Genomic DNA, 10,505 nt, shown 5'->3' on the forward strand with positions numbered 1-10,505 from the left:
AGGATCATCATATCTATCCTTGATATGTTATAGTTCATCACGAAGCTCTAGTAGCTTGGTGGCAGTGACTTTGGAGAAACATCACTATCTCATCTAGAAGATTAACTCCCACTCGATTCAAGTGATGGTATTACTCAGACAATCTGAGCACATGCACAACGGTTAAGATTTTCTCCCTTAGTTTGTAGGCTAAGAAACTCGTCGGAGGTTCCATACCTCTTGACATGGGCACGAGCCTGAAATCCCAATTTCAGCCCTTGGAACATCTCATATGGTTCTGTGACGTTTCAAAAATCGTCTTCGGCGCCTCAATTCTAAACCGTTTAACATTACTGAACTATCACGTAGTCATCAAAACGTGTATGTCAGATGTTCACAACATCCAAAGACGACGTTCAAGGTTCAGGACACTGAGCGGTGCATTAAGGACATAAGCCTTCTGTGCAGCAATGAGCACAATCTCAGTATATGGACCCAGTCCGCATAATTGCTACTATCAACTTTCAACTAAATTTTCTCTAGGAACATATCTTAAAATAGTAGAACTAAAGCGTAGGCTATGACATAATTTGCAAAGACCTTTTGACTATGTTCATGATAATTAAGTTCATCTGATTATTTAATGAACTCCCACTTAGATAGGCATCCCTCTAGTCATCTAAATGATACATGATCCGAGTCAACTAGGCCGTGTCCGATCATCACGTGAGACAGACTAGTCATCATCGGTGAACATCTTCATGTTGATCGCATCTGCTATACGACTCATGTTCGACCTTTCGGTCTCTTGTGTTCCGAGGCCATGTCTATACATGCTAGGCTCGTCAAGTCAACCTAAGTGTTTTGCATGTGTAAATCTGGCTTACACCCGTTGTATGCGAACGTTAGAATCTATCACACCCAATCATCACGTGGTGCTTCGAAACAATGAACCTTCGCAATGGTGCACAGTTAGGGGGGACAATTTCTTGAAATTTTATGAGGGATCATCTTATTTATGCTACCGTCGTTCTAAGAAAATAAGATGTAAAAACATGATAAACATCACATGCAATCAAATAGTGACATGATATGGCCAATATCATTTTGCTCCTTTTGATCTCCATCTTCGGGGCGCCATGATCATCATCGTCACCGACATGACACCATGATCTCCATCAACATGATCTCCATCATCGTGTCTTCATGAAGTTGTCTCGCCAACTATTACTTCTACTACTATGGCTAATGGTTTAACAATAAAGTAAAGTAATTACATGGCGTTATTCAATGACACGCAAGTTATACAATAAATTACGACAACTCCTATGGCTCCTACCGGTTGTCATACTCATCGACATGCAAGTCGTGATTCCTATTACAAGAACATGATCAATCTCATACATCACATATATATTATTCATCACATCCTTTTGGCCATATCACATCACACGACATCTGCTGCAAGAACAAGTTAGACGTCCTCTAATTGTTGTTGCAAGTTTTTACGTGGCTGCTATAGGTTTCTAACAAGAACTTTCTTACCTACGCCAAAACCACAACGTGATATGCCAATTGCTATTTACCCTTCATAAGGACCCTTTTCATCGAATCCAATCCGACTAAAGTGGGAGAGACAGACACTCGCTAGCCACCTTATGCAACTAGTGCATGTCAGTCAGTGGAACCTGTCTCATATAAGCGTACGTGTAAGGTCGGTTAGGGCCGCTTCATCCCACGATGCTGCCGAATCAAGATAAGCCTAGTGGTGGCAAGTAAATTGACAAAATCGACGCCCACAACAACTTGTGTTCCACTCGTGCATAGAAACTACGCATAGACCTAGCTCATGATGCCACTGTTGGGTAACATAGCAGAAATTCAAAATTTTCTACGCATCACCAAGATCAATCTATGGAGATTGTAGCAACAAGAGAGGGAGAGGATGAGCATCTTCATACCCTTGAAGATCGCTAAGCAGAAGCGTTACAAGAACGCGGTTGATGGAGTCGTACTCGCGACGATTCAAATCGCGAAAGATCCAATCTAGCGCCGAACGGACGGCGCCTCCGCGTTCAACACACGTACAGCCCAGGGACGTCTCCTCCTTCTTGATCCAGCAAGGGAGAGGAGAAGTTGAGGAAGAACTCCGACAGCACGATGACGTGGTGGTGGTGGAGCTCGTGGTTCTCCAGCAGGGCTTCGCCAAGCACTACGGAGGAGGAGGTGTTGGAGGAGGGAGAGGGCTGGGCCAGGGAAGAGGTGTGGCTGCCCTCCCACCCCTCCACTATATATAGGGGCCAGGGGAGAGGGGGAGGCGCCCTAGGGTTTCCCCTAGGGGGCGGCGGCCAAGCAGATTGGATCCCCCTAGGGAAAATCCTAGGGAGACTTGCCCCCCAAGCCAAGCAGGTGGAGGATTGCCTCCCAAGCCAGGTGGAGGCGCCCACCTCCCCAAATAATGTGGGAAAGGGTGTGGGGGGGTGCACCACCCCTTAGTGGGCTGGTTTCCCCTTCCCCTTTGGCCCATGAGGCCCTCCAACACTTGCCGGGGCTCCCGAAACACATTTCGGTCATGCTGGCCATAGCTTGGTACCCCGGAACACTTCCGTACTCCAATACCCTTCGTCCAATATATCGATCTTCACCGCCGGACCATTACGGAACTCCTCGTGACATCCGGGATCATATCCGAGACTCCGAACTACCTTCGGTAACCACATACTATTTTCCATAACAACTCTAGCGTCACCGAACCATAAGTGTGTAGACCCTATGGGTTCGGAAACCATGCAGACATGACAGAGATGTTCTTCGGCCAATAACCAATAGCAGGATCTGGATACCCATGTTGGCTCCCACATGTTCCACGATGATCTCATCGGATGAACCACAATGTCGAGGATTCAAGCAATCCCGTATACAGTTCCCTTTGTCAATCGGTACGTTACTTGCCCGAAATTCGATCGTCGGTATCCCAATACCTCATTCAATCTCGTTACCGGCAAGTCACTTTACTCGTTGCATAATGCATGATCTCGTGACTAACTACTTAGTCACATTGAGCTCATTATGATGATGTATTACCGAGTGGGCCCAGAGATACATCTCCGTCACACGGAGTGACAAATCCCAGTCTCGATTCGTGCCAACCCAACAGATACTTTCGGAGATACCCGTAGTGCACCTTTATAGACACCCAGTTACGTTGTGACGTTTGGTACACCCAAAGCATTCCTACGGTATCTGGGAGTTGCACAATCTCATGTCTAAGGAAATGATACTTGACATTAGAAAAGCTTTTAGCAAACGAACTACACGATCTTGTGCTATGCTTAGGATTGGGTCTTGTCCATCACATCATTCTCCTAATGATGTGATCCCGTTATCAATGACATCCAATGTCCATGGTCAGGAAACCATAACCATCTATTGATCAACGAGCTAGTCAATTAGAGGCTCACTAGGGACATGTTGTGGTCTATGTATTCACACATGTATTATAGTTTCCAGTTAATACAATTATAGCATGAACAATAGACAATTATCATGAACAAGGAAATATAATAATAACCATTTTATTATTGCCTCTAGGGCATATTTCCAACAAGAGGTGGTTCAACATGAGCATAGATGCCATTTCCACTTTTACCACTAGGCAAAGGAACTTTATCACTAGAAGCTTCCTCCTTATCGGAGTTGGCATCCGCCACCTTGTTAGTCGTAGCGACCACTTCCAAAGGTGCGGTGGATAATTTGAGATGATCAAGGAACTCTTTGAACATGCCCTTGACCTCGGTCGTCATGGAGGTTTTCAATGTGTCCAAAGCCGAATTCCTCACGTGAGACCGAGGATCCCCCATCGGCCATAGACGAAGAAGGATTCACACCAGGGTGCTCTTCCTCACCATCTATAGTGTCAACCATACTCTTAGGACAGTAAAGCCCTTAATTAAGAGACGAGGCTCTGATACCAATTGAAAGGATTGATATAGTTGACTAGGGGGATGAATAGGCAACTAACAATTTTTAGCTTTTCTTTACCAAATTAAACTTTGCATCAAAGTTGGTTGTCTAGATATGCAACTAGCTGAGCCACCTATATGATGCAACAACGATAAGCACACAAGCAAGCAAAGGATATAACACAATATAACTTGCACAAGTAAAGGTAAGAGATAACCAAGAATGGAACCAATGGAGACGAGGATGTGTTACCGAAGTTCCTTCCCTTTGAGGGGAAGTACGTCTCCGTTGGAGCGGTGTGGAGGCACAATGCTCCCCAAGAAGCCACTAGGGCCATCGTATTCTCCTCATGCCCTCACACAATGCGAGATGCCGTGATTCCACTATTGGTGCCCTTGGAGGCGGCGACCGAACCTATACAAACAAGGTTGGGACAATCTCCACAACTTAATTGGAGGCTCCCAATGATACCACGAAGCTTCACCACAATGAACTATGGCTCCGCGGTGACCTCAACCGTCTAGGGTGCTCAAACACCCAAGAGTAACAAGATCCGCAAGGGATTAGTGGGGGGAATCAAATTTCTCTTGGTGGAAGTGTAGATCGAGGCCTTCTCAACCAATCCCTAGAGAATCAACAAGTTTGATTGGCTAGGGAGAGAGATCGGGCGAAAATGGAGCTTAGAGCATCAATGGAGCTTAGAGATAGAAGAGGTAGTCAACGTGGAGAATAAGACATCCCTTTTATAGTGGAAGAACAAATCCAACCGTTATCCACCAACTCAGCCTGCGACACGCGATACTACCACACCATACAAGCGGTACTACCGCACGGGCCTGCGGTACTACCGCAGCGGACCGCGGTACTACCGCTGGCACGACAGGGGCCAGGACTAGTCCTGATGTGCTAAGACAGGGAGCGGTAGAACCGTTGGCGCGGTACTACCGTGCCCCCTTGCGGTACTACCGCAAGGCAGGGATAGTCAACGCCGAGAAGGCACGGACATAAAAAATTACATCCGTGACTACTTCCACTGAGTTTAGGTCTATGCAAAAATCCGATACGGTACTACCACAAGCCTGGAGCAGTACTACCGTGTAGGGCGCGGATGTAAAAATTACATCCGCCCCTACTTCCGTTCATGCTACTGTGCCTGGCCAGAGCTCATGGTACTACCGTGCTAAGGCACGGTACTACCGCGTAGGGCGCGAATGTAAAAGATTACATCCGCCCCTACTACTGCTCGAGCAGCTGCACTTGTCCTGAGGCCACGGTACTACCGCTCCCAAGGAGCGGTACTACTGTGAGCACCTACGGTACTACCGCGAGGGCCTGCGGTAGTACCGCTCTGGAGAGATGTACTACCGCCTGCTTCAGATCAGCAACATTAGGAGTCCTTCATTTTGTAGAGACACGAAGGAACGGAGGATGCTCCAAAGAGCCAAAGGAAAGGTGGTGCAAAAAGGGACAGATGTGTACGTGAGATTCCACCCAAACCTTTCCAACGCGGACCCCCTCTTAATAGTACGACTTTCCTATGACTCAAATCCACCGAATAGAAACGTAGAGAAATATCGTCTTCAATAGTCTTCGAGGGGCACCAAATCATCTTGTGTTTAGACATGATATATCTGAAATGCTCAATGCACATGATTAGTCCACAAAAGCATTGTCATCAATCACCAAAACTACTAAGGGATAAATATGCCCTTACAAATGCTCATAATTTAGCTCCATGAGGCCAAGGAGAAAAGGCTTGTGCCTCGCAAGGTACAACTTGTTTCTACATGCTCAACAAAATATCGCCTTCCAGACTTGTAGTATAATTCAGAAGGATGGTCAAAGGTTACTTTACGTTCTATGATTATTCGTCAGATAAGAAGTTCAGCTAAAAAAAGTTAGATAACAAGAACTGAGTTGAAGTTGCAGGTGTATACGTCCTTGCAATCAACGACCCTAGGATTTAATGGTGTATATGAATATACACGTTATTTTGAACACTAACTTACAATTCATGCAATGATGATTAAACAAACTCTAGTCTAGTGGATTCATGCGACGATGACGAAGTATTTGTAAGACCAACTTGCAGACTTGCAGTGATGATTCACTTGCAGTGTTTGAAGTGTTAGCAGATGAGCCGCTAAATAGGAAAGCTCTGATCTTGAAGTAATTTTGAGTGTGTTACAACTGAAAGTTAATTCCTTTGTTTGTCTGTTTGATAAACTTTCTGATATGCTTCCTAAGTGGGTTCATGGATATGTAGTTGGCAGTGAGTAAATATGGAGCTAAACTGATGTTTGATTTAGTTATCTTTGTATCAACAGCCACACAACTGTATGAAGCCCTTTTCTTCCGCACTTCCATCTGATAGGGTGGAGCTAATGTGAGAGGAGCTGGTCCTTGTGATAATCTCTGTTCATGGCTGCAAAAAAGGGCTTAACGGAATCTATCGAGTGCTTGCTGGTAGCTGGTGCAAACCCAAATGTTTTTGACATGGTAACAATGCTCTTTCTATCACATATTATTGTGTTTTCTTGGCTTTGTAGTTTCAGACTTTCAGTAGATATGTACTGATACGCAAGAAATATACTATTTGAAAAAGAGAAACAAAATGTTGCTATTTGAAAATCTTATATAACACAAGAAACAAAATTTTAATATGTTATATATAACACACAGAAGAAACAACAAAAAATAACATATTTTGAAGAGGAGCATAGTCATCATAGGTTTTAGAAATGGAGCTGCAAAAACCACATATTCCGAAATGCAGTTGAAAAAAAGGAGTGGAAGCATAGCAAAGTAAATAAACCTGCAATCATCTAAAAGGGACATTACACCTTTTTTGTCTTATTTTTTCTCAGCTAAAAGGGACATTTCATTGTTTTTCTGCAAGTGCTTTACACAAGAATATAATATGTGAATTAATTTCATTCTTGGAAAGTTACAGACCGCGAGGCACTACTTTACCTCTCCCATACATTAGGAATCAATCTGTATGGCATTGCTTTGATATACTTTGTCAATATAACCAGCTGGAGTTACTTGAGCAGAATTCAGTTTCCAATTGACCGTTTGCCATTAGAATCCTCACAGAATTAGATCAGCTGTAAAAAAATTCCAAACCAGGTTTTACAGTATGAGACCAAAACCAGCACCACCAAGAACAAGAAGTACTCAACAGCAAAAGAATAATATAAATCAATCTACCAAAAGGAAAAATAATCTAAACTACAAGTAATACTCCGTACCACGAGTTGACCATGGCTATGCCAGAAACAAGGAGAAAGAAGGAAACTTCAACAGCGATGCTGCTCCTCCTGCTACTGTTATTTCCATTTCTTAAACATTAGTTAGGAGTTCACCTAATTGGAGTCTAGCTCCAGCTAAGCAAACAGACCCAAAATAAATAAAACTAAGAAACAACTGCGCACGTCTAAACACATAGGATGCAGGTGCCAGGTTTGTCACATACAGGAAATATTGGCATTTTGCAAAGTCACAACTTCATCAGAAATATTATTAATATTTGACATTTTGTATAAACATAATAAATCTCAGTTGCTAACAACCAAAGATAAAGATTTCAGTCAAAAAAAACCAAAGAAAAAGATCTGTACAAAAAACCCGAAGAGCACTAAATTATCTGTAGCATAAGAGTAAATGCTCTGTCATATTCAATTCACGCCAATTTATTAAGTGCGGACTTCAGCCTGTAAGGACTTTCTTATAGACGATATTCTTCATCGAGGTCTGTAAGGACACAGTCGGTCTTTTTCGCTTCTTTGGATTACTGTTTTGCTTCTTGCCCTCCTTCTCCTTCTCTCTCTCCTTCTCAATGAGGATCTTTATGTTTCTCTTCGCGGTGGCTCGAGACAACGCGACATAGAGTTGACCATGAGAGAACACCGGATTAGGTAGGTACACGCCAACAATCGCGATGGTTTGCCCTTGAGCCTTGTTGATTGTCATAGCAAAGCTAAGCCTTATAGGAAATTGCTTCCTCTTAAACTCTAATGGAAACATGTCGTTGTCAGACGGACATAGGGGTATTCGAGGAAGGAAGATCCTCCTACCCGTTTGTTGTCCAATCACAATTTCTGCGTCAATGTCGTTCCTCTTGAAACCTCGGACCACAGACCTCGGACCACACGAATGAATCTACTGACTCGAACGTCAACCGCATGCAATCCTTAACTTATACATATATACATACATACATACATACATACATACATACTATGTATGTTAAGATGAAACATAAAACAATCTTACCTAATATTGTTAGGGCACGCAGATTTTCATCTTGGATAAACAGATCATTTTTCATCTGATAAGCAGCTTGTCTCTGGGCGTTTATCTGCTCCCTCTTTTCTTGTGACAAGGTAGGATTGCAATGTACCACACGGGTTTCACTGGTTTGTTTGGCATCATTCAAGACAGCTCCTGGTGTAATTCAGGACATAATCAGAAGCCAAAAAGAAGATAAACAGAACCTGACATTGAATGCTTACCGATTACGTCCAATATAATTGACTACATTGCAAAATGTCACAAGTGTACCTGATATCAAATGTGAAGTTATGAACATTCGTGATATCACAGAGAGGGGGTCGGTGAACAATCTGCCAGATTAAACAAACATACCAGATTGTTCTTCATACTGGGCCTTGACCGTACACTCATCTTTTTTCTTCTGATAATCAGCTTGCGTGCGGGTATTAACATGCTCCCTTGCATTATCACTCAAGACAACTCCTGTTGTCTGGTGCTGGGATGTTGGACATTCCCTCGAACTCTTATCAAGCCCTACCTGATTCCCCTCATACGTATGACCAGAACCTACATGCAATGGATCAACAAAAAATGCCGTAAGTTGTATACATACATGAAGATGAACAACCATAAACATAAAATGTTTCATATGAAAGGCGGATCCGGCAGTACCATTTGAATTTTGTGGTACATTTGTGCCATAAACCAGTGTGAGATTACTCGGAGCCGGCAACGAAGCATCATGATGCAGTCCTACCTGTGCCAAACTTGATCCATCTGATGTGTTGTGGCCTGGACCCTGGAGCATTACAAGGCCAAATGATATATAGGTGACAAAGTATGCAGGCCATGTTCACACGGACTTATACCTGGATCCATTGAGTAAATATCATCAACATTCTCAGCTACGGATAGGATATTTGTGTTGTATTCGTCAACATTTGTCCTATCAATATGGCCTGCAACACATATTATCAGAAGGGCGTGATGCTTGCCATGTGTAAGAAATTTTGATAGCGGGAAATATACCTCTAGGTACGTCTACGTCTGGTTGGTGCTCACTTGCCTTGCTTTTTCAATTCCCCATATGTCCCTATCAGATGGCAGATCCCTGAGACGAAAAGATCATTGCTTACAATTGAAAAGCTCATGCGTTGCCTTTGTTCCATTTTCCCATACGTACCTATCAAAATAACACATTGCTTTTATTCTATTTTCCAGTGTTTTAAGTGTTTTTTACTGATTGTCATAAGACAAGGACCAGGACCACAGAAATCTTCCTGAGTCTAAAAGGAACTATAACCTGAGAAGACTATATAAAGGTACTGTGCTTACATGATGCTATCCATTAAACTCCAACATAGCTTTTTAGTACAAAGTAAATATCATCTGTGTATTAATCTTGGTACCCTTACAATTTTGTAGATTTCATGCATGGATGAATGTGTGTGTGTGTGTGTGGGGGGGGGGGGGGGGGGGGCACATAAGGTCTGACACAGAGGCGTCAATGGATAGCACACGATCCGCTTGTGAACATGCAATGTTGTATGAACCGTGTATAAACTACGATATGATACCTATATCTGATCTTGGGGCCAGAACGTCTAGTACACTGGCAGAGGTGTCCCGACTGTGACCTGAATGGTGATCGGCGGCGGCTCCTCAAGCGGATCATAGCGACGAGATCGGCGGCGGCTCCTCAAGGATCGTAGCAACGAGATCGGCGGCCGCGAAGGGATTGGCGGCGGCGAATGGAGGTACCCAGTGATCGGGTACTGCAGGGATCGTAGCGACGAGATCGGCGAGCGCGAGGGCGGCGTCGAAGGGATGTAGGTAGCGCAGGGATCGGTGCGATGGCGGCTGGCGTGGTTCTCGCGAGGGCACTACAGGCCTCGTTCGTGGATTTTTTGTCGTAGGTCTTTTTCGTAGATTTTTTTCACATCGTTTTTTTAGGATCGACCGGAGGTTTGCCGCCGGAACCTTGTTGGTGCATCGCTATTTTTTTTTTGTTGGTCCACGGGTCTAGGAGGGAATCGATGGGACGTGGGAGGGAGGACGAAAATAAACCGGTGTTGGTGGGACGAAATTTAACCGTGAAACGGAGACTATCAACGAAGACATAAGGAGTAGAGATACACTGTTATGTCTGTATTGAAAAATGTACATGAGAAACATGCACTACACTTGAATGTATATGGGTAGGTTCTTTTGGCCGATTTCTTTCGGAATCTTGAAAATCCAACCCGCCCACAGAAATGTTTGAGGTGTTGGATTCTCAAGGCTCT

The 10,505-nt window shown here is 43.8% G+C and overlaps 1 long non-coding RNA gene across 1 annotated transcript; it reads right to left on the reverse strand.

Moving 5' to 3' along the window:
* Positions 1–8,226: 8,226 nt before the first annotated feature.
* On the reverse strand, positions 8,227–8,775 carry LOC123041844 (uncharacterized). Its single transcript, XR_006418656.1, has 3 exons — positions 8,593–8,775; positions 8,460–8,508; positions 8,227–8,391 (listed from the first exon to the last, which is right to left on the reverse strand). It is a non-coding gene; the product is annotated as an uncharacterized lncRNA (long non-coding RNA).
* Between the last annotated feature and the right edge of the window lie 1,730 nt (positions 8,776–10,505).

This window comes from Triticum aestivum, chromosome 2B (genome assembly GCF_018294505.1).
Source record: "Triticum aestivum cultivar Chinese Spring chromosome 2B, IWGSC CS RefSeq v2.1, whole genome shotgun sequence".
Lineage (NCBI taxonomy): Eukaryota > Viridiplantae > Streptophyta > Magnoliopsida > Poales > Poaceae > Triticum > Triticum aestivum.